General features: G+C 51.7%; 1 protein-coding gene across 1 annotated transcript in view; it reads left to right on the top strand.

Moving 5' to 3' along the window:
• Positions 1-25296, top strand: part of SRL (sarcalumenin) — a 69796-nt gene that overhangs the window by 10670 nt on the left and 33830 nt on the right. The gene's annotated exons all lie outside the window — the stretch shown is intronic.

Here is a 25296-nt window from a genome sequence, read left to right as displayed (position 1 = left end):
GCCTAATACTTCCTTCTTGTGGCAACACTTTAGCAATTGAGACCTGGCTGTCAGGTCCTCCAAATAAACATTTGTGACTGTGATGTTGACTTGCTGCTTCTGGGGACCTCTTCTCATTTGATCGGAGAAAGTTTTTCAGGGTTAAACCTACTTCTTTCCCCCAAGAAACTCTTCTTGTCAGGCTCACGCCTATAATCCTGGCACTTTGGGAGGCCAAGGCAGGAGGATTGTTTGAGAGCAGCCTGGGCAACGTAGGTAGACTATGTTGCTACAAAAAGAAAAAATGGCCAGGTGTAGTAGGCCCAGCTGCTTGGAGGCTGAGGTAGGAGGTTTGCTTGAGCCCAGGAGGTCGAGGCTGCAGTGAGCTATGATTGTGCCACTGCACTCTAGCCTGGGAGACAGAATGAGGCCCTGTCTCAAAAAAAAAAAAAAAAAAAGATGAAGAAACTCCTCACATATTTCTCCCCGGAGCATGCGCTCCCAGGCTCAAATCCACAGCAGCCTTGTTACACACACGTCATCCCCTGGCCCCAAGATATTGCACTGCCTTCCCCTTTCTAGCTCTGAACCCCCACATGAAGCAGCCAGACGTAGGAAAACCCAGATTCATAAAGCGCTGATATGGGTGATCCTTTACCAAAGGATTTTCTGCTTTACAAAGTAATTCACCAAATGATTTCCCTAGAGTATGGGCAGAGATTTGCAAACTACAGCTTGGAACCAAGCTGCCTCTTTTTTATAATAAAGTTTTATCAGGATGCATCCACATCCATTCATCTCTGTGGTGCCAGCTGCTCTAGCTACACAGGCAGAGTGGAAGAGTTGCAGATGGCCAACAAAACCTAAACTATTTACCACCTGGCCCCTTATAGAAGCAGCTGGCTGACGCTGGCTCCAGGGCATCAGAAATGGGACCATTGGAAAGGAGTAGCTGGGCTACATGGTTTTTCTTCTGCCCCACGTCTTGTTCTCAAACATGCTTCCTCCCCAGTCATCTGAGGAATGTCAGTCTGAGACAGTCAGGAGCAGGTGTGCCTAGGGATACATGGTTTCTGAAAATGGGGCTGGGGTCTTTTAGGCTGAGGGCTCTGGCAGCTTCTGTCTGAAGGCTGAGCTGAGCTGAGCAGAGCTGGGCATGGTGGCTCACGCCTGTAGTCCCGGCTACTCAGGAGGCCAAGGTGGGAGAATCACTTGAGCCTGGGAAGTTCAGAGGAGCCTGGGCAACACAGTGAGACCTCATCTTTATTTTTTGAAATTTTTTATTTTTATTATTTTTTTAATTTTTAGGAGCAGAGGGTTAATAGGCAAAAGAAAGAAAGAGAGGAAAACAGCTCTCTCCAGTGAGAGAGAGGGTACTTCTGAAAGGGAAAGGCCACCGGCAGCAGATGCACCGGATTTTATAGTCAGGCTTGAGGAGGTGGTGTCTGATTTACATAGGGCTCACAGATTGGTTCAGTCAGGTATGATGTTTACATAGCGCTGGGGTGCGGGGAAGGCTGACCTCCCCACTCTAATCTTATTATGCAAATGAACTTTCCCCTTGACCAGCGCCATCTTGTCTGCTCCTTACTGTGCACGTGGCTGGCAGAGAAGGGAAGATGGAGCCGCCATTTTGAACATGATTGGCACAACTGCCTGCATCTGTGTCTGCAGCTCGATTTTACACACTGCTCTTTGTTAGAAAGGAAAATGATGTGGGACTGCTTTTCAGTAAAAGGAAAACCTTACTGAGGACTTCTGTATCCTCACTACCTAAGTAATTTCCTCTTAACTCCTGTATCATTCCCCACTCTGGAGTGGTAACCCTAACTGCTCTTAGGGGTTGTTTGATGATGACTCTTTCTGGCTACTTCATGCTTAAAAGGGGTGTTGTGTGGGGAACAGAAGCTAAGGGCTCCTCCTGGGGTCGAGCTAAGGGTCCTCGGAAAAAAGGCATGTCCATGCATGGTTCTGTCTGCAGCACCATTTAGAGTTTGATTACTGTCAGCCATTCTGATGGGTTGTAACACTGGTTTGCCTCCACCAGATGTTGAGATAGTTTCCAGATTCCAGAGAAACCAGGCAGAAAGAAACAAACATGCTCCAAATTTTCTTCACAGGAGTATACCTTATTCAATTATTAAAGGCCATAAATCGTTCACAATAAGTTTTCTTGACTCGTTTTGATGAGTGTTGTACCTTGGGATCCCGGATGAGGTCCCCAACATGAAGCAGCTACATTGTTTGGGGTAAATACCTGGGGTTCATTGTCTCACGCCAAGAAAATTTAGGACACAGACACACATGAGGAGTTTAGGAGCAGAGGTTTAATAGGCAAAAGAAAGAGAAAGAAAAACAGCTCCTTAGTGAGAAAGAGAGGGGACTTCTGAGAGGAAAAGGCCCAAGACCTTGTCTTTGAAAAAGCAGTAGCTCATGCCTGTAATCGTAGTGCTTTGGGAGGTCGAGACAGGAAGATTGCTTGAGCCCAGGAGTTGGAGACCAGCCCGAGTGACATAGGAAGACCATGTTTGTAAAAAACAAAAAAATTAGCCAGATGTGGTGCACACCTGTATTCCCAGCCCCTCGGAGGTTGAGGTGAGAGGGTGGCTTGAGCCCAGGAGTTCAAGGCTGCAGTGAGCTATGATCGTGTCACTACTCCAGCCAGGGTGACAGAGACCCTGTCTCTTAAAAAAGATTAAAAAAAAAAAAAAAGTCAAGTGCCTACCAGATCCCTAATTCTTTTTTTTTTTTTTTTTTTTTTTTGAGACAGAGTCTCGCTCTGTTGCCCAGGCTAGAGTCAGTGGCGCAATCTTGGCTCATGGCAACCTTTGCCTCCTGGGATCAAGTGATTCTCCTGCCTCAGCCTCCTGAGGAGCTGGGATTATAGGCACCCACCACCACACCCAGTAATTTTTGTATTTTTAGTGGAGATGGGGTTTCACCATGTTGGCCAGGCTGGTCTCAATCTCCTGACCTCAGGTGATCCACCCGCCTCGGCCTCCCAAAGTGCTGGGATTACAGGTGTGAGCCACGGTGCCTGGCCCTGATTTAGTTCCTTTCCTCCAAGGCTGGCTTCCACCTCTTCCCCACACAGTGACACTGTACCCCGACCAGACAAGCAAATGCCTGCTTTCCCTTGGCTTCTTACAACTGGCTCTCTGGGCCATCTACAAAAAATTTTAAAAAATTAGTACAGCATGGTGGCACTACTGTCCTAGCTACTTGGGAGGCTGAGTTGGGAGGATTGATTGAGCCTGGGAGGTCGAGTGCAGTGAGTGATGATTGTGCCACTGCATTCCAGCCTGGGTGACAGAGCGAGATCCTCTATCAAAAACAAACAAACAAAAAAGCACTTTGCAGAGGTGACTGAATGTTCTGGAACCCCTGGGCCATTGGAAATGGATATCTGTTGCTCCATCCTCCAGTTTACACCGCAGCCTCAGCTTGTGTCTCAGCATGCCCCTCTCCCTCTGGTCTGTGCTCTCTCTCTTCCAGAGGCTGGGAAGGTTGTTCCAGGGCTGCAGCCTTGGACCTCAGAGGTCACATGTTGCGGGTTTGCCGTAGCTGACCACTCTCTAGCATGTGGATCAGTGGCTGTTAAATAGGATTTCTTTTGCATGGCCTTACAACTTCCTCCTTCCAGTGCAGGCGTGTCAAGGTCCTTAACCTGCCGAGACTTCAGGTCAAGTTATTGCAAGTTCTGGGAAGACTCAGCTTCCCAGCTCCACCGCCTGAGCCCAAGGGATGCTCCATTTTATGCCTGTCACCCGCGCCCTGTGACCCATGTCATATGATCCCAGGGCTGCAGGGGTTCGGGGGAAGAGAATCCAGCCACGGCCCTGCCTTCTGGGGCCTGGCAGCTGGGACAGCAGTGGCGCAGCCTGAGCCTCTGCACAGCCTTCTGGGGTCCGGGCTTCTTCCCCATCACACCCTCCTAGTTGCCCTGGTGACTGTGTGACCCCTCTCCCCCCTCCACCGCCTGCTGCCACGGCCGGCCGTATAAATAGAGGCGAGGAGCAGCTGGGCTCTCTTGGCAGTCACCATGAGGGCGCTGGTCCTGCTCAGCTGCCTCCTGGCCTCGCTCCTGTTCTCAGGACAAGCAGGTAGGGCCCCTCCCAGCATGACCCAGCCCAGACTGGGCCCCCACGCTTCCTCCAAGGTTTTCTGTCTACCATGGGTGGGGTAGGGGGTCGGGGCTGATGGCAAACCCTGGCTCTTGGCTGATGTCTTCTTACCCTTCTCTTTTCCCCGGGCCTGGGGCCTCAGAGAAAGAGCTGGGTGCTGGAGAATAGCAGCGCAGTTGCGGGGCCCTCAGGAAGGCCAGAGGAAGTGGGAACGGCAAACAGAGCTGAGCTGTGAGCCAGGGTCAGAGAGGAGTCTGGCCAGTAGATGTGGGAAAGAGGGCCCTCAAAGTCGAGACGGGGGAGCCTCTGAGACGGACAAAATAGCACAGTCTGGGAGCTGGAGGTCGTTGAGGTGACCCTCCCACCTGGTGGGATATAAGGCGGAGGCCCCACTCGGGTAAGAGAACTGGGTTTGCGTGGACAGAAGGGGATACAGTGGGCAAAGGTGGGGACCGTTTTGGGAGCAGTGAGATAGAATTGGAATTGGTTTGGGATAAGATCGGAAATAGAGTTGGCGGTTGGGCTGGAAACAGCATTGGATGCAATTCAGAAGAGGAACGGGGCCCGTTCTGGAGTAGAGCCTCTGCTCGGGGTGGGGGCTTCCATCAGAAAAGGGGCTTGGCTCTGTGTGCTGAGGCTTCCCTTTGACATCTCAGCACTTTGGGTAGCAGAGGTGGTGGCTTGGGTTGCAGCATGGGGGTTATCTATAGGCTGTGGAGGAGATGCCAGATTGTTTTGCCACCTCTCTTGTTCCTAAGGTTCCTGAGGCCAGGTTCCCCGAGGGAATGCTTTTAGGGAGGTGCTCCAGGGATCCCCCTAGGATCCGGACTGCCCACCGAGTCTTTTCATGACTCAGCAGTCTTCCCCCAAGCTGGGCTCTGAGCCTAGGTCCATACCTGGGACTGGAGAGGCCCAGAGTCCAGCCTCTCAGGTCTTTGAGGTTGAATAGGGGGTTGCAGGGGCACAGTCCCTGCAGGGAGAGCAGGCAGTGGGTGGGAACAAAAGCTATTTCTCGGGGACTCAAGATGTAAGGTGGGGGGCTCCAGCCACTGCATGTGCTGCTGGGCCCTGCCCTTGTCCGTCCTTGAGTTAATTTGGGCTCTGCAGGGCTGCAGCGGCTTGAGTGCTGAGTATTCCAGGCGGCTGTCAGGCGGCTAAGTATGGAAACAGCCGCGTAATTGGATCCGGAGCCCCAAGCCGCTGCCACCCTCTCCCTTCGTGGCCCCTCCTGTGCTGCCCCCCAGCCCCAGCTGCTGGGCTGCTACACACTGGGCCCCAGGAATTTTTGGCCTTTTAGGGACATCCTTTATCTTTCCTCCCACCGAGGGAACTGGTCATCTGGAATGTTCTGCAGGCCTCGCTGGGGGCTCTTGTCGTGGGGAAAGGACGCAGGCAGGTGCTTGTGCAAAGGTCCCTTCTCTCTGCTGTCTTTCCTTCCTGGGTCCCACAGCGTGCGTTTGCCCCTGGCCCAACCTCCGGCATAAAGCTTCCCTCTGTCCCTGCTCCTGCTCAGCGCTTGGGCTGTGGGTTTCATCCACCGTGGTGGATTTTATCAGGACTCTGCCCCACTGTGGACTGTATACCCCAGAATAGGCCTCCTCCTGCATCCACCGGCAGGTTCTAACCCACAAGGTGGCTTCCTCACGCCCCCATCATGACAGTCCTTCCTACTGGGTGATTCCCCCTTCAGAATTGTGCCACCCCGGTAAATACCACCCCACCCAAAGGTCACATCTTGGCTCCTGACCTCTTTCCCTCATCTCTCCGCTGTGTGCTAACTTCCCGCCCTATCATGCTTGCTCCTTGGCTGGGTGGCGGCAGATATTCTCGCTCACCACTCCCATCTGCTTCCTAGGCCGGGGACCCCACAGAGCTTCTCCGGCTTCTCCTCCTTGTTGCTCGTGTGCAGCTCTGGCTGGGGTGGTGCGCTCTGCAGCCCTCCTTCTCGCCTCCCTGTGAGGAGACAAGCGCCCCTCTGTTACCAACTACCCGTCGCCCATGCCCATGCCAGGACGGGGAAGGAGCAGCCAGGTGGGGCCTTCCCGGTTTCCACCTCCCGACCTGCTGCACTCAGGCCTTTGTACCACCCACTGGGCCCTCCTCTTTGGGAGTCCTGGCTTGGGGCTGTTCCTCCTTAAAGCAGTGGGAAACGCCCCTAGCAATGATTTGATCGGTCTCCCCACCATCCAGGGAAGGGAAGGAAACCCAGAGAAACAGGAAAACTTTTCCGAGGTCAGACAGCGCGTCAGTGACAGGCACACCCGGGCCAGGGTCCTCTCCTTTCCTCAGCCCGTCTCTCTGTGACAGACCCTGCCTGCACTCCCAAGTCCCTCTCTCCCTGTACGGTGAGTGTGAAAGGAGGAGAAAGGGTGCAGTGGATAAGACCGTCCTGGGGGAGCTTCCCTAGTTTGCAGGGCGAAGAGCTATGCTTTTGGTTTCCCTGGAGAGCGAGGTCTGCTGAGAAAGCATTTCATTTCTTCGGGTTTAAGCCATTGGTGTTTACTGCTAAAGGCAGAATTTGGGACCTCTTTGCTTCCTGTTGTCCCTCTTGTTGCTTGATACGGAGATTGGGGATCTGGGGATTCCTGTCCATCTCATCCTTCCTCCACCTCCAGCCCTAGCTTCAGACTTGCCCATCTGCCCTGGCCCCACCCGGCCACCCCAATGGCAAGGGGCTGGTGCATGCTGGGGCTGCCCCTCTGTGAGTGCCCACAGCTCAGTGCCCGCCATGTGAGACAAGGGTGCAGTGACGGTCAGGAAGCTGTTTCCCCGCCCCTTTCTCTCCCACCCTTGGCTGGTTATTTCTGGAAAGAGGCCAGCACTCCAGTTTCCTCATCAGGGCAGCCTAGCTGCTAGGATCCACTGTGGCAGGGCTGCTGAGAAAATGTAGCAAGCTCAGGGGTCTTGGGGAGAGAACAGACCCCAGAAGCCTTTTCCCCACAGCTGGTTCCCTGACTCCTCATTTGGTGCAGCCGGGCAAGCCTGTAGGGGACATCTGGTCCCACAGTGAGCCTGGAACGCACTAGACTGGGTTGTGCTAATGAACACATCCCTCAAGAAGGTAACACGTTGGTCGGACACAGTGGCTCACACCTGTAATCCCAGCGCTTTGGGAACCCAAAGTGGGAGGATCGCTTGAAGCTAAGAATTTGAGACCAGTCTGGACAACATAGTGAGACCCTGTCTCTAAAAAAAAAAAAAAATAGCTCGGTGTAGGGGTGCATGCCTGTGGTCCCAGCTACTTGAGAGGCTGAGGTGGGAGGATCACATGAACCTGGGTGGTCAGGCTGCAGTGAGTTGTGATTGCATCACTGACTCCAGCCTGGGTGACAGGGCGAGACCTTGTCTCAAGGAAAAAAAAAAAAAAGTGGCACCTGGCATGGTGGCCTGTGGAACTGCCGTTTAGGAACTGCTGGTTTTTTCCTACATCCAGGTATTACAGTGAAGGTCAAACAGTGAGTTCATGGCAGGCCAGAGCTGGAATTCAGTCCTTTCCACTCCTTGGCCAGTGCTTTTACCCACTTATCCCCCAGAGGGAGGTCCAGATGAGGCCGGTAGCATCTAGCTGGCCGTTTGATGCCTGCTTGGGTGTAGTGGGCTGGGGAGAGTCAGCCTATGGACTCAGGAGGAGGACAGCTGCTTCCGTTCTCTGACCTGGCCTGCAGGCTAAGGACAGGGCTAGGCCCTGTGCATCCTGGCTGGAATGAGGCAGGTGGCTGGGGGAGTGGGGAGCAGGGAGGGCCATGGCTGTGGGATGGAGCGCCTGGGCTTACTTACCTCTCTCTCCTGGGCACATGCCCTGCTCCAAACCCAAATCCAGGCCTCATTGCAGCATAAGTCCTTACCTGTAAACATCGCTCGTATGTGCAACCCTGTCATTCAAACACCTCAACGCGTTCCATCATTCGTGAACCCATCCCTCGTTTGCTGCATCCCTGCTGTTTTTGAGGTATGGTACTAGGGGAATTGAGACAGGCATTTTGTCCTCAGTGCTTATAGTCCAGTAGGGGAGAGGAGGCATCTTCTCCCTTGCACATAGCTGAATCTAGTCAAACGGGACACACATCAGTGTCACTGGGGAGGCACAGGAAAAGCAAGGTGGGGTTGAAGGCAGGGAGGAGACCATCCTGAGCTGAGTGGATCGGATCAGAAAAGGTTTTACGGATGAGGGAATATTTGAGCTGGGCCTTGAAGAAAGCAGGATTCAGAACAGAAAGATGGCAGGAAGGGAATTCTGAGTTGAGGGAACAAGATGAGCAAACTCACGGTGCCAGAGCAACGGGGCTCTGGTGAGACCCAGGGAAGGGGAGCATTGTTCTGTCTTGCATGAAGGCGGACAGATGGAAGTGGGGTGGTGGGACGTGTTCGGAAGGCAAGGTTGGGGCTGAAGTGTGAAGGGCCTTGTTAGGCTAAGCAGGGCTTTGCTCTGTGGGCAGCGGGTCACTACCAAGGGCTCAGGGAAGATCCGTCTGGCAGTTGTTTGTAGGAAGAGTAGGGAGGGGGCGACTGATTAGTCAGCCATGCCAGAGAGGTAGGTGAGGGAGTGTGGACCTGGGCGAGGGGTTGGGAGTGGAGAGAAGGGGTGGACCCAGCTGACAGCTGGTGTAGAATCCCTGGCCTTCCCAGCTTGGGAGCCAGGCCGGGGGAGGGGGCCCTTACAGGTTCCATTGAGGTCACTGGGAGAATGATCTTGCCAGAAAAATAGACTGGGAACATAAGAGAGAGGAACAGATTTTGAGTCCAGTTTGGGCTTGGATGAAGTGGCTCACACCTGTAATCCCAGCACTTTTTGGGAGGCGGAGGCAGAGGCAGGAGGATGGCCTGAGCCTAGGAGTTTGAGACCAGCCTGGACAACATAGAAAATAAAACAAAAAATAGAAAAAATGAACTGGGCATGATGGCGGGTACCTGTAGTCCCAGCTACTTGGGAGGTTGAGGCAGGAGGATCGCTTGAGCTTGGTAGGCTGAGGCTGCAGTGAGCTGTGATGGCACTATTGTACCCCAACCTCGGCAACAGAGTGAGACCTTGTCTCAAAAAAAAAAAAGTTCATGGCCGGGTGCAGTGGCTTACACCTGTAATTCCAGCACTTTGGGAGGCTGAGGAGGGCAGATCACGAGGTCAGGAGTTCGAGACCAGCCTGACTAATAGGGTGAAACCCCATCTCTACTAAAAATACAAAAAATTAGCCGGGCGTAGTGGCATGCGCCTGTAATCCCATCTACTCGGGAGGCTGAGGCAGGAGAATTGCTTGTACCCGGGAGGCAGAGGTTGCAGTGATCTGAGATCATGCCACTGCACTCCAGTCTGGGCAACAGAGAAAGACTCTGTCTCAAAAAAAAAAAGTTCAGTTTGGGTCATTATGAAGATTGGTTACTCGTGGGGCATCTGGAAGGAGGTGGCAGGGGTTAGAAAGGCAGGAGTGGAGCTTAGGAGGGAAGTCAGGTCAGGGCATTTAGGAGTGAGATTCATTTACGTAAAGATGAGAGGGAGGCTCTGAGGTCACCCATGGAGCTGTACCAGGGAGAGACAAAGATTCAAGGACCAATCCTTGATCAACGCTAAGTTTGAGGAGTAGGAAGAGGAAGAAGATAAATGAATTTCAGAAAGATAGGAAGGGACCCAAGAAGAGACAGTGACCTGCAAGCCCAGGTCTTCTAGAAGAAGGGCGAGTGGCCAGCAGGATTAAATATCACAGAGATGCTGAGGGAGAGGAGCTGTTGCTTCTGACAACCAGGAGGTCACTGACCAATGAGAAGGGTTTGAGGGTATTTAGTGAGGATGAGGAGGCAACATCTTTAGACATAGAAACCTTTAAAAATTAAGTTTGGGATAAATAAAGGCCAGCAACAGTAACTTAAAAGCAGATGGGTTTACTGAGGTAGAGAAAATATTTTTCTTTACGTTTTCTTTTTATTTATTTTTTTAGACAGGGACTCACTCTGCTGCGCAGGCTGGAGTGCAGTGGTTGATCAAGGTTCACTGCCGTCTCCACCTCCTGGGCTCAAGCAATCCTCCCACCTCAGCCTCCCGAGTAGCCAGGACTACACTATGCCCGGCTAATTTTGCATTTTTAGTAGAGACGGAATTTCTCCATGTTGGTCAGGCTGGTCTCGATCTCCTGACCTCGAGATCCGCTCACCTCGGCCTCCCAAGTGCTGGGATTACAGGCGTGAGCCACCGTGCCCGGCCCAGGGTTAGCTTTTTTAAGTGGAAATTGGCGCGGTGGATACGTGGCCTGAGTTACTCAGATGATGACCGTAGTCCTCTCTCTTTTTTTAATTTTTATTTATTTTTTTGAGATAAGGTCTCACTTAGTCTCCCAGACCGGAGTGCAGTGGTGCAATCATAGCTCACTGCAGCCTCAACTTCCTGGGTTCAAGTGATCTTCCCATTTCAGCCTTCAGAGTAGCTGGGACTACAGGCATGTGTCACCACACCCAGCTAATTTTATTTTTTGTAGATACATGGTCTCACTATGTCACTATGTTGCTCAGGCTGGTCTCAAACTCCTGGGCTCAAGTGATTCTCCTGCCTTGGTCTCCCAAAGTGCTGGGGCTACAAGTGTGAGCCACTGCACGCAGCTGACTTTGGTTTTCATTCTTCTTTGTGGACTGGGGATGGGAGTCCAGCCTCAGGTCCCCTTCATGATGTGTTCCTGGCTGTGAGGCCTGTGCCCTCTCGTGTCCCACTGGTGGGACTCACTTTGGCATGAGGACTCACTTTGGCTCAAGGTGGTGGGCTGGCTTCTGTTCTCTCCCGAGTTTGCTCTAGGAGTCCTGGCTTCTCAGGGACCTCGCCCCTGGCCTCACCTGTCTTCTTAGAGCTAAAAGTTGATCTGCAGAGTCTGCCTCCACCCTATTTGGCTCCTTCATTCCCTCTTGGGTCTCCCTTCCCTACTCAGGCTGGGCCCCTGCTCCGACTCCTGTCCCTGCTACCAAGACACTGGTCAGGGGAGGAGCTGCAGCTCATTGCAGTGGAGGCTGATGACTCGCAGCACAGATGGGCACTTTGCTCAAGTCTGTCTGTGTTTCAGAGGATTCAGAAGATTTCAGCTCAAGGAAGATATCTCTAAGATGGAATTTCCCATTTGGCAGGCAAGGTCTCACCCAAAGTTCCTAAATCTCAACACAGAGGTGGTAAATAGTTCACCGGTTCTGAGCGCAGAGGGACTGAGCTACATAGCAGGGGTTTCTCTTCTGGGTCCTGAATGGGTGAAATAATGAATGAATGAATTGGAGCCATGGCGAGCACGGCTGCTAAGCATGATCTGCCCAGTGCTCGAGAGGTCCCAGTCCCCTGTGCTCATCCCTAGCTGGGTATCCTCAGTAGGACGTGACAGGGGTGGGTGCAGTTTAGCAAATGGGACGGATTTAACTGAGTTTCTAGAGACTGATTCATTTCCTCGATGGCGGCAGCCTGTGCTGTCATCCTTCTCTAATATCAGAGAAGTCCTGTTCCATCTATTTTCAGCCTCCCTCATCCCTCTGCAGCCCTGAAGGTGGTTTTACTCGGAGTCAAGGTCCCAGCTGCCCCCCTACCTTGGGGACATGCCTGTTGCCTGTGACTTCCTCATTGTCTGTCATAGAGGGACTTCCAGAGCAGCAATTGCTGAGCCACCCCATCTCAGGGAAGGTGGCAGAATCAGAATGAAAGCACCAAATTAAATCAGAATTAAAGCAATAATTTATTAAATTTAATTAATAGGCTAGGCACAGTGGCTCACACCTGTAATCCCGGCACTTTGGGAGGCTAAGGCGGCAAGATTGCTTGAGCCCAGGAGTTCCAGACCAGCCTGGGCAACACAGTGAGATCTTGTCTCTACAAAAAAACTTTAAAAATAGCTGGATGTAGTGGGTACATTGTGGTCTCAGCTACTCAGGAGGCTGAGGTGGAAGGATGGCTTGAGCCTAGGAGGTCGAAGTTGCAGTGAGCCAAGATTGTACCACTATACTCTAGCCTGGGCAACAGAGCGAGACCCCATATTTAAAAAAAAAGAGAGAGAGAACACAGAATGAATGCAGGCTGTGGCCAGCCCTGGCAGGAGAGGAGAGATTGGGTGCCAAATCCTGAAGAAATGAGAGATGCTCCCTAAAGGGAGTTCCCCTTTAGGCTGGAAAAGCAGGATGGACTCGGGTTAGGGATGAAGGCACAAAAGGATCAAATAGAAGCATGAGGGTATGGCACAATCTCAGACTCAGATGCCTCAGAGACTGCAGGGAGCAGAGAGAGTGGGGCATTTGATGAGAGCAGGGAGAGGTGTAAGGCAGCTGTGGGTCCCTCCCTGTGAGGCCCATCTCTCAGCCCCTTGTCAGCCCTGTGAGGTCCTGGCCAGCTGCACTGTGCAGGCGGGAATGAGTTGTGTCTCTGCCCTCAGGAGCTGACCTTCTATTTGGGGAGATGACACGCAATGAAAAAAAAATGTAACTAACACCCCCCCACCAGCAGTCTATGCTCACTCTGGTTGAAGTTCAGAAGATGGTTGGGAAGGTTGGCTGTGCAGAGGGACAGGGTTTCAGCCCAACGTGCAGGGAGGGGACGATCGCTGGACGGTCAGCTTGGGGAGGGTGGAAGCTGTGCCTTTGTTTAATTTGCCCGTATTGCATCACTAACAGTGTAGCATGACGCTTGGCTCATTCAAGGCAGTCAACAATGTCTAATGAATGACAGAGGATTTGTGCAGGCAGAGACACCTGAAGATGGTGACAAAAGCCAGGAGGTGAGGAAGCTCAGAGCACGGCACTGCCAGGGACAGGAGGAGACTAGCTCTGGCTAGAGTGTGGGGCTCATGTTTGGGGGAGATTAGGCCACCCTGATGAGTTGGGGCCAGTTGGGAAGAACCTTGAATGCTGAGCCAAGTGGCTCTTTCTCTCAGCCCTCTGAAGACTCCAGCCTCTTTTTTTCCAGATAGCCCCTCCCTATTCCCCGCTCTCTCAGATATTTTTGGATGCTTCTAGAGCAGGGACTGTACTCTGAGCTCAAACAGGTGCAGACAAAGTCTGGCCTGGAGTTTTGGGCTTGTAGGAAGTGGCTTGTGCTGGGAGCTTAGGGGAGAGTCCCAGGGTTTGGGAGCCCCCGCCTCCCCCCACCACTGTATTGCTGCCAAAACTGCAGCCCCGGTCCTCCTTCAGGTAGTCATTTGGCTAGGACCTCGGCCAGCTCAGGTAGTCATTTGGCTAGGACCTCGGCCAGCTCAGTTTCCTCCTATAGAATTTCCCCTAGGCTGGGCACGGTGGCTCTTGCCTGCAATCCCAGCACTTTGGGAGGGTGAAGCGGGTAGATCGCTTGACCCCAGGAGTTCAAGAGTACCTTGGGCAACATGGAGAAACCCCATCTCTACAAAAAATACAACAATTAGCCAGGCATAATGGCCTGTGCGTGTGGTCCCAGCTGCTTGGGAGGCTGGAGCAGGTGGATCTCTTGAGCCTGGGAGGTCATGGCTGCGGTGAACTGTAATTGTGCCAGTGCACTCCAGTCTGGGTGCCAGAGCAAGACTCTGTTGAAAAAAAAAAAATTCGTCTAGATGGCAATAGGTAAAGGCTTGACCAAGCCCTTCCTTTGGAAGCCATGCCACTGATGGGCATCCAACTTACACAGCATTTAGGGCCTGATGTGACCACCTGTGTCCCTGTGTCCACCAGAGAGGCCTCTAGCCAATTTGTTGATTACTTAGTGTCAAGTAGTAGACGATTACTTATTTTTCTTGCACTTACCCAAGGAGATCAAGAGACCAGGAGTGCTCTCTAGGACTTGGGAAGAATCTGGAAAAGAACTGGAGAAGTGTCAAGTACTCACCCTGTCCTGGGGAGACCATCCTGGCCTCGGGCTCCCAAGACACCAGCCCACCTCCTTTCCTGCCTTTGTTTCCTTTCCGAATTGGTAGTTAAGCTGGTGAGCACTCCACCAAGTCCCTCCTTGCTTGGCGCTGTCCACAAAGAGGCAGAGCGGCTGGCCTGGGGTAGGGCCCAGCGGGAGCACCGGAACCCGGGGGCAGAGCAAATGCTGGTTTTGTCATAAATCAGCCGCCAAGTCCCTGACTATCTCTGCGTTTGTTTCTTCATCCATAAAATGGGGATAATGATATTTGCCCTATTTCCAGCATGGGGCTGTTTCGTGACTATAATAAGAAAATGGCTATCGGATGCTTAAAATATTTTTTGATAATAGATACTTTCTAAGGTTAAAAGGACTATGACAAGAATGACAGGTTATCACTCTTGTGAGTATGCGGCAACTTGATATTTGCCTCCAGTTTCCTGAAATATCATGAAACTTGACCAACCAGGGGAATCCATCAACACGCCTCCCCTGCTCAGGACTGTTAATATCCTTGGGATTCTCTGTCCTCAAAGAGCTTACAGACTAGGAGGGGAGACAGCCCCTGCTCATGACATGAATAGAGAACCATATAAGGTAGACGTAATCAGCAGCTAAAAATAAGCAGCCTGAGAGTGCAGAGAAAGGGGTAGCGGTTGTCGGGGGATGCTTCCTGGAAGGGGGGCTCGAGCTGGGTTTCAGAGCATGTGGGCCCCAGGATGGTGACGACAGGGTCTGCGGCCATGGGGATGGTGAAAACGATCGGCTCAGTGTTAAATGGTGTCAGGAAGCTCTCACAGCGCCAGGCTTAGGTGTTGGTTCCTATATGATCTTCCTGGGACCACGGTAACAACTTGCCACAAACTCAGTGGCTTAAAGCCACAGCAATTTTTTTTTTTTTTGAGACAGGGTCTCACTCTGTTGCCCAGGCTGGAGTGCAGTGGTGCAATCTCTGCTCACTGCAATCTCTGCCTCCCGGGCTCAAGTGATCCTCCCACCACAGCCTCCCAAGTAGCTGAGACTATAGGCATGCAGCACCATGCTCAGCTAATTTTTGTATTTTTTGTAGAGACAGGGCTCTCGCCATGTTGCCTGGGCTGGTCTTGAGCTTCTGGGCTCAAGTGATCCTACCTCGGCCTCCCAAAGTGCTGGGATTACAGGTGTGAGCCACAGTGCCTGGCCAAAACCACAGAAATGTATTCTCTCCCAATTCTGGAGCCCAAAAGTCTGAAATCAAGGTGTTGGCAGGGCCACATTCCCTTTGAAAGGTCTAAGGGGGATCCTTCCTTGCCTCTTCCAGCATCCAGTGGTTGCCAGCAATTCCTGGCATTCTTTGAGTGGTAGCTTCATCGCTGCACTCTGTGCCTCTGTCATCATGTGGCCTTCTCCCTTGTCTGTGTGTCCCTGTGTCCTCTCCTCATCACCTAAGGACACTGAAGATGTCGGGTTTAGGGCCCAGCTAATCCAGTATGATCTCATCTTAACTAATTACATTTGCAAAGACCCTGTTTCCATAGAAGGTCACATTCTTCCTGGGTGCGGTGGCTCACACCTGTAATTCCAGCACTTTGGGAGGCCAAGGGGGTGCGGATCACGAGGTCGGGAGTTTAAGACCAGCCTGGCCAACATGGTGAAACCCCATCTCTACTAAAGATACAAAAAAAAAAAAAAAAAAAAAAAATTAGCCAGTCATGGTGGTGCCCGCCTGTAATCCCAGCTACTTGGGGGGCTGAGGCAGGAGAATCGCTTGAACCCGGGAGGTGGAGGTTGCAGTGAGCCGAGATCGCACCACCATACTCCAGCCTGGGCGACAGGGCAAGACTCTGTCTCGAAAAAAAAAAAAAAAATCACATTCTGAGGTTCTAGGTGGATATGAATTTTAGGGATACACTAATTTTGGGGGGCTTTCTCCTAGGGGATGGTCTTCCACTGGGTGGAGGGGGTACCTGTTTCCTTGGTCCACTTTGTTCCACAGCTCATGGGTTGCCCCCCCTGGCTGATCTGGAGCTCTGCAGACACACCCGGGCAAGTGTGTTGAATGAACAGACGGAGGGCTGGCTCAGGCAGAGAATCTCAGGAGGTAGCCCGGCCTAGTAGTGGTGGTAGGTAGGAGGGTGGCTGCCCGGGTGGGGAGAATTGACCAGAATTGCCCAGTTCCTAGGGGGTGTGTCTCTGATGCAGGGTGAGGTAGAGAGGGGAAAGGGACGGAGGTCTGGGTCCTGGCTGCCTGTGTGATGAAAAGAGTAAGGGAGCAAGAAGCCGGAAGCCCAGGGCCAGCTTACTCTGTGACCTGAGGCCCAGCTCTTCTTCTGCACGAGGCCCCAGCACGCAGTCCCCTCAAAGTCTTGGCCCTGGGCACAGCAGCCAAGCAGGAGATGGTGCAGGATGTGGAAGCACCTCCTCATCTGCAGAAGCTCCTCAGAGGAAGAACTTCTGAGTGAACTTTCTTTTAGATTCAGGGGGGGACGTGTGCAGGTTTTTTACATGGATGTAGTGCGTGATGCTGAGGTTTGGGCTTTTGTTGATCTTATCAGCCAAATAGTGAACATAGTACCCAATAGGTAGTTTGTCAACACTTGTCCTCTTTCTCACTCCCCCTTCTAGTAGTCCACAGTGTCTATTGTTCCCCTCTTTATGTCCATGTGTCTCCAATGCTTAGCTCCCACTTATAAGTGAGAATATGCAGTCTCTGGTATTTTGTTTCTGCCTTAATTCGCTTGGGATAATGACCTCCAGCTGCATCCATGTTTCTGCAAACAACATGTTTTTTTTTTTTTTTTTTTTGAGACAGTGTCTCGCTCTGTCACCCAGGCTGGAGTGCAGTGGCATGATCTTGGCTCACTGCAAGCTCCGCCTCCTGGGTTCATGTTCACGCCATTCTCCTGCCTCAGCCTCCCGAGTAGCTGGGACTACAGGTCCCCACCACCACGCTTGGCTAATTTTTTTGTATTTTCAGTAGAGATGGGGTTTCACTGTGTTAGCCAGGATGGTCTCGATCTCCTGTCCTTGTGATCCACCCGCCTCGGCTTCCCAAAGTGCTGGGATTACAGTTGTGAGCCACTGCGCCCAGCCATGATTTTTTTTAATGGCTGTGTGGTATTCCATGGTGTAGATGTACCACATCTTCTTGATTCAGTCCACCGTTGGTGGGCACCTGGGTTGATTCTGTGTCTTTGCTGTTGTGAGTAATGCTGCAGTGAACACATAAGTGTGTGTGTGGAAATTCTTGAATGTTGCTGAGAAGTTCACTTTCTTATGACCTCTCCCTCTCTAGAAGGAGGGGTCCCCCACTAGAAGGCTGTGTCTTCTCGCTGTGGGTGGTAGGGGTCCCAAACCCAGAGTCTGGGGTGTTTGGGCAGCCCTTGAAGCTTGTGGCTGTGGCTCAGTCCAGTTCTGGAGGGGAACAAGAGTGAGGAGACTGGTCCCCACCTTTCCCCAGCCCCGGGGTCTTCAGGCCTTTTCTTTTTTACTTTTTCTTTCTTTTTTTCTTTTTTTTTTTGAGACGGAGTCTTGCTCTGTCACCCAGGCTGGAGCGCAGTGGCATGATCTCGGCTCACTGCAAGCTCCGCCTCCTGGGTTCACTCCATTCTCCTGCCTCAACCTCCCGAGTAGCTGGGACTACAGGCGCCCACCACCACGCCTGACTAATTTTTTGTATTTTTAGTAGAGACGGGGTTTCACCGTGTTAGCCAGGATGGTCTTGATCTCCTGACCTCGTGATCCGCCCGCCTTGGCCTCCCAAAGTGCTGGGATTGTAGGTGTGAGCCACTGCGTCCAGCCTTTTTGTTTGTTTGTTTCAAGGTGGAGTCTCGCTCTGTCGCCCGGGTTGGAGTGCAGTGGTGCAATCTCGGCTCACTGCAACCTCCACCTCCCGGGTTCAAGCAGTTCTCTGCCTCAGCCTCCCGAGTAGCTGGGATTACAGGCATGCGCCGCCATATCCAGCTAATTTTTGTATTTTTAGTAGAGAGGGGGTTTCACCATCTTGGCCAGGCTGATCTTGAACTCCTGAGCTCGTGATCCACCTGCCTTAGTCTTCCAAAGTGCTGGGATTACAGGCGTGAGCTACTGCTCCCGGCCTTCACGCCTTTTCAGAAGTGGCCACCAATGGTCAGGGAGGCCCGGTCCAGGAATCCCAGGCTGCCCTCCTTAGACCAGCATCCCAGGCTCTCCTTTGGCTGTGTCCCACTGTCCTAACCACAGCCACTGTCCCCACACACCTGGCTGGGCTCCTGCAGTGTCCCACCCCAAATGACTTCACTTCCTCATGGGCTCCTTCGCTCAGCCCTTTGGGTTCACATTCCTGCTCAGGAGCTGCCCTGAAGTTAGTTCCGTCTTTCTGCCTGCTTGCCTTTCCCTCCAATAAGATCTTAAGGTCTTTAAGAGGAGGCCCTGCAACTCAGCAGTTCAGTTCATGTAGCTGTCACATGATGAAAGTTGTGGAAAGCAGCTCCTCTGTGGCCTTTTAATAATGAGAAGCAGGCCTGGACAGGTTAGGTGACATGGCCTGAGGACACAGCCTACTCTTAGGCAAGCACTTCCCTGGTTCTGAATCTGGGTCCTCTCCTGTCTCTTGGAACCCAAGTGGGGTTGAGGGAAGGTCTTCCATTTTGCCACCACCACCATCGATCCATCCATTCATCCATCCTTCCACTCACCCATCTGTCCACCAATCCATCCATCCACCCATCCATCATCTACCCATCATCCATCTATTCATCTACCCACCCATTCATCCCATCCACTCATCTATCCATTCATCCACCCATCATCCATTCACTCATCCACCCACCCACACATCCATCCTTCCATCCATCAGTCTACCCATCCATCCATCTCTCCATTCATCTATCCATCCACCCATCCTTCCTCCCAGCCATTCACCCATCTGTCAGTCCATCCACCCATCTATCCATGCATCCACCCATCCATCCGTCATCCATCCATTTATCTGTCCACCTACCCATCCATCCATCCACCCATCCCTTCATCCATCCATCCACCCACCCATCCACTCATCCACACATCCACCCATCTATCTGTCCGTCTGTCCATTCATCTATCCACCCTACCATTCATCCACCATCCATCCTTGCTTTCATCCATCCTTCCATTCATCAATCCACCCATTTATCCATCCATCCGTCTGTTCATCCATCCATGCATCATCCATCCATCCATCTACCCACCCATTCATCCCATCCACTCATCTATCCATTCATCCACCCATCATCCATTCACTCATCCACCCACCCACACATCCATCCTTCCATCCATCAGTCTACCCATCCATCCATCTCTCCATTCATCTATCCATCCACCCATCCTTCCACCCAGCCATTCACCCATCTGTCCATCCATCCACCCATCTATCCATGCATCCACCCATCCATCCGTCATCCATCCATTTATCTGTCCACCTACCCGTCCATCCATCCACCCATCCCTTCATCCATCCATCCACCCACCCATCCACTCATCCACCCATCCACCCATCTATCTGTCCATCTGTCCATTCATCTATCCACCCTACCATTCATCCACCATCCATCCTTGCTTTCATCCATCCTTCCATTCATCAATCCACCCATTTATCCATCCATCCGTCTGTTCATCCATCCATCATCCATCCATCCATCCATCCATTCATCCATCCATCCATCCATCAGTCCATTCTTCCATCTATTCATCCATCCATCCACCCACTCATCCACCCACACACCTATTCATCCACCCATCCATGCATCTACTCATCCATCCACCCATCCATTCATCCTTCCATCCATCCATTCATCCATTCATCCATCCTTCCATTCATCTTCCTATCCATCCTTCCATTCATCCATCTACCCATCCATCCATCCATCCATCCATCCGTCCATTCTTCCATCCATCCATCCATTCAACCCTCCATCCACCCATTCATCTATCATTCATCCATCCACCCATTCATCCATCCTTCCATCCATCTGTTCATCCATATTTCCTTTCATTCATCCTTCCATTCCTTCATCCACGCATTCAACCATCCATCATCCTTCCATTCACCCTTCCTTCCTTCCATCCATCCACCCATTTATTCATCTATTCATGTATTTATCCATCCATCTGTCCATTCACCCATTCATCTGCCCTTCCATCCATCTTTCCATCTATGTGTCCATCCATCTGTCCCTCCGTTTATCCATCCATCCATCCTTCCACTCACCCACCCACCTACCCATTCATCCATCTGTCCTTCCTTCCATCCTTCCATTCGTCCATCCACCCATCCATCCATTCATCCATCCATCCCATCCATCCATTCATCTGTTCATCCATCCATCCTTCCATTCATCCATCTACGCATCCATCCATTCATCTGTTCATCCATCCATCCTTCCATTCATTCATCCATCCAGCTGTCCATTCGTTCATCCACCCATCCATCCAATGGCTGCCCTAGGTGCAGGGGCTACACAATCCCTGACAGACAGGAAACTGAGTAAGTTATGTAGATTATTAGAAGGTGGTAGATGCGATGGAGAAAAACCAGGGATGGAAGATGGGGAAGACTGACTGGGAGACAATATTCAATAATTCAGTAGGTGGCCAGGGAAGGCCTTATGGAGCTGGTGACATTGGAGCAGACTTAGAAGAGGAAGGAGTGAGTCAGACAGACGGTTGTCTGGGAAGCACGAACATTCTCAGCAAAAAGCAAAGCAAGCAGAGGGGGCAGGAGGGGCCCTGAAGAGCAAATCCAGAGTGGTTGGACACAGTGGACGAGGGGGCACATGGGAGAGATGGGGTCACAGGTGAAGCAGGGCTAGAGGGTGTGGGCCTCCAGGTCATCGTAGGATGTTGGCCTCTTCTTTGCATGAGGTGGGAGCCACTGGAGGGAGTGTGTGGAGTGGGGGTCTCCTGTTGCTCTGCTGTTGTGTGGGAAACACACAGGGGATGGGGGACAGAAGCAGGCAGCTCGGGAAAGGGTGACATCAACAATCCAGGTGGGAGATGACAGAGGCTGGGCCAGGGAGCCGGTGGGGGCAGGGGTGTTAAGAAATGGTTGGATTGGGGGTATATTTTAAAGGTAAACAACTTAATTAAGGTTTTGGAGAAAGAAAAGAATCAGACACTTTAGAGACAGGGTCTCATTCTGTCACCCCGGCTGGAGTGCAGTGGTACAATCAGGGCTCACTGAAGCCTCAAACTCCCGGGCTCAGGCGATCCTCCCACCTCAGCCTCCTGAGTAGCTGGCACTACAGGTGCACACCACCACACCCAGCTCAATTTTTTGTATTTTTGGTAGAGATGAGGTCTCCCTTTGTTTCCCAGGCTGATCTTGAACTCCTGGCCTCAAGAGATCCTCTCATCTCAGCCTCACCGAGTGCTGGGATTACAGGGCTGAGCCACCACACCAGGCTCTTTATTATTTTTGAAAACAGGTTTATTGAGATATAATTCATATGTCATTTAATTTTCTCATTTAAAGCATACAATTCAGTAGTTTTTAGTATATTCACAGATACATGCAGCCATCAACACAGTCAATTTTAGAACATTTTTTTATCACCTCAAAAAGAAGCTCTGGGCCCTTTAGCACTCACTCCCCAGTTCTCCTCCACCATCCATTCCTCCGTGCTCCCCCAGCAACCACCAATCTGCTTTCTGTCTCTATGGATTTGCCTATTTTGGACTTTTGTATAAATGGAATCACAAAAGATGTGGTCTTTTGTGTCCAGCTTCTTTCACTTACCACTGTGTCTTCCAGGTTCAGCCATGTTGTAGCAGGTGGAAGTGCTCCACTCCTTTCCATGGCTGGGAAATATTCCATTGTGTGGGTAGACCATGTTCTGTTTATCCATTGATCTACTGATGGACAGTCGGGCTGTTTCCACCTTTTGGCTATTGTGAATCACGCTGCTCATAAACATCAGTGTACAGGTTTTTGTGTGGATATACATTTTGGGGACACTTTATCTTTTTTTTTTCTTTTTTTTTCTCGAGATAGGGTCTTGCTCTGTTGCCCAGGCGAGAGTGCAGTGAGTGCAGTGGCGCAATCTCGGCTCACTGCAAACTCCGTCTCCTGGGCTCAAGCCATCCTCCCGCCTCAGCCTCCTGAGTAGGTAGGACCACAGGTGTGAGCCATCACACTAATTTTTTTAATTTTTAAAAATTCTTATAGAGCTGAGGTTTCACCCTGTTGCCCAGGTTGGTCTCGAACTGCTGAGCTCAAGCAATCCTCCCGTCTCGGCCTCCCAAAGTGCTGGGATTACAGGCATGAACCACCGTGCCTGGCCTCACTTTATCTTATTATTAGAAATATCTTGTACGTTCTAGTACTCTCCAGCTTTCAGAATTCCTCCCACTGTGTGACAGTATATAGGCACTCCATCAATAGTAGTGGGGTGAAGGCACTGCAAGTCTGAGGGGTGGGCAGGGTTGGGGTTTTTCTCTTCTGTTTTATTACTAATGAAACATGCCCAGAAATGTTTCAATACCTGCTTGAGGTCCCACTGCTGATTAGGGGAGAACACTTGGGCTCCTAACACTGATCTTTCTACTCCTCTCTCTCTCCCTCCTCCAGACGCCAGGGGTCCCAGGGCTGTTCCATCACTGTGCTCCCTGGGCAGCTCTGGCTACTAGAGTTCCATCCATGGTAGTTGCTGTGAGGGCCCCCGACCACCAGCTGCTCCTCTCTCTTCTTTCTCCTCCCAGGAATATTATCTGGCAGGGAGCAGGGCCAGCTATGCCCCCACCCATGATAGGCCTAGGGCTGATGGACATCAGCTTTTGTTGGCCGCCTGTGGCCTTGGAAGTGGATCATAGCTAGGAAGGGGGTCCCAGGGGCAGGACTGGTGCAGCCTCACACAAGCAGGTTCCTCCACCCTTTGCAACCCATAGGTCTCTGGGAAGATGGGCTTAGATTGACTCCCATAATCAAGGTCCAAGGATGGTGGTTCTTGGATGTTAGTGTGTGTGAGAATCTTCTGGGAGCTTGTTTAAAAGGCAGATTCCTTGCCGGATGTGGTGGCTCATCTTTCTGTAATCTCAGCCCTATGGGAGGCCCAGGTGGGAGGATCACTTGAGCCCAGGAGTTTGAGACCAGCCTGGATAACAGAGTAAGACCCTGTCTTTACAAAAAAAAAAATTTAAAAACCTAGCCAGATATGATGGCATGCACCTGTAGTCCAACTACTTGGGAGGCTGAGGTGGGAGGATCATTTGAGCCCTGGAGTTTGAGGCTGCAGTGAGCCATGATTGCACCACTGCACTCCGGCTTGAGTGACAGAGCAAGATTCTGTATCTTAAAGTAAAAAAAAGGTGGATTCCTGAGGCCTCCTGCCCACTCCTTTGTTCTGGAGGCCTGAGAATAGGCCTAGGAATGGTACTTTTCTTTTTCTTTCTTTTTTTTTTCAATCATCGAGCCCCAAACGTTAGGAATTGCTTTTTTGCTTTTTTTTTTTTTTGAGACAGAGTTTTGCTCTTTTGCCCAGGCTGGAGTGCAGTGGCATGATCTCTGCTCACTGCAAACTCCACCTCCTAGGTTCATGCCATTCTCCTACCTCAGCCTCCCGAGTAGCTGGGACTACAGGCGCCCGTCACCATGCCCGGCTAATTTTTTTGTATTTTTAGTAGAGATGGGGTTTTACCATGCTGGCCAGGCTAGTCTGGAACTCTTGACCTCAAGTGATCTTCCCGCCTCAGCCTCCCAAAGTGCTGGGATTACAGGCATGAGCCACCGCACTCAGCCTAATTTTTGTATTTTTAGTAGAGACAGGGCTTCACCATGTTGGCCAGGCTGGTCTCAAACTCCTGACCTCAGGTGATCCATCTGCCTCAGCTTCCCAAAGTGCTGGGATTCTAGGCGTGAGCCACCGCATCTCACCAGGAATTGTACTTTTAATCAAGCTCCTCTGTGGTCCTTTTGCAGATAGCCCTCAAGCCACACCTTGAGAAGTGCTGGCCAGGAGCAAGGCTCCTTACTGTCAGGTGCTCTCAGTGCAGCCAGCAGGTTACTTAGGGTGAGGGGATATCTGCAGCCTCCAGTGGGACACCTGCAACCATCCTGGGGACAAGTCACAGGCACCAGCCTCTAGGAGCTGCACATCTATGGAGGGACACAGGTTAAAAGAAAAAAACAAAAAAGCCGGGTGCGGTGGCTCATGCCTGTAATCTAAGCACTTTGGGAGGCCGAGGCGGGTGGATCACCTGAGTCAGGAGTTCAAGACCAGCCTGGGCAACATGGCAAAACCCCGTATCTACCAAAAATACAAATATTAGCTGAGCGTGGTGGTGCACACCTGTATTCCAAGCTACTCAGGAGGCTGAGGCAGGAGAATCACTTGAACCCAGGAGGTGGAGGTTGCAGTGAGCTGAGATCGTGCCACTGCACTCTATCCTGGGTTACAAGAGTGAGACCCTGTTTTTAAAAAAAGCCGTCACATAGGGTGATGTCACATAGGTGACAGGTGCTGCAGGGACACAGACCAGAGGAGGGGTCGGGGACGACTCCCAAGAGATGGGCCTCAAAGCTGAGATCTGAAATGTGAGCTGGGATTAGTGAGGGGCCAGGCTAGGGGAAGGGATTGGCAGTGGGTTAGGCAGGTGGTGGTGTGGGCTATTGGAGGACCTGTTATGGGTTGGATTGCATCCCCCAAAAGGATGTGTTGAAGTCCTAACCCCAGAACCTCAGAATGTGACCTTATTTGGAAGTAGGGTGGTTGCAGATGTAGTTAGTTAAGGTGAGGTCATGCTGAAGTGGGGCTGGCCATAAATCCAATATGAAGGTGTCCTTATGGGAAGAGAAAAGACACAGACACACAGAGAAGGCCTTGTGTCAGTGGAGGCAGAGACCGGAGTGACGCAGCCACAAGCCAAGAGTTGCTGGCAAACACCAGAAGCTAGAGAGGCAACGAAGGAGTCTCTCCTGTGGGTTTCAGAGGAGGTGGCCCTCTTGGCACCTTGATTTGAGACGTCTGGCCTCTAGGACTGTGAGTGAACACATTTCCATTGTTTTACACCACTAAGTTTATAGTGCTTTGTCACAGCAGCCCCATAGAACAAATACAAAACCACATTCAGGCATCAGTGCAGGGATCTGGGCCTTTTTTGACCAGGGCTGCGTGGGACCCTTTGGGCAGGCCGGCCCACTAAGCTCCTCAGACATGGGCTGGAGGTGGCCCCATGTGGCTCTCAGTGTTGACCAGGGAGGGTCAGCCTGGGGACAGCGAGTGTGGAATGTACACTTGCTCTAGCCCTGCTGTGGCTTCAGCCTTCCTCTCTTCAGGGGAGTCCTTTGGGAACTAGGGAGTAGGCAGCCTGGCCTGCTGTGTGGCCATGAAGCTGCTAAGGGAAAAGAAAAGAACGGAATAGGCCAGGTGCAGTGGCTCACGCCTGTAA

Source organism: Pan paniscus, chromosome 18 (assembly GCF_029289425.2).
Source record: "Pan paniscus chromosome 18, NHGRI_mPanPan1-v2.0_pri, whole genome shotgun sequence".
Lineage (NCBI taxonomy): Eukaryota > Metazoa > Chordata > Mammalia > Primates > Hominidae > Pan > Pan paniscus.
Note: the sequence above shows the minus strand (reverse complement) of the source record. Positions and strands in the feature narration are given on the sequence as shown.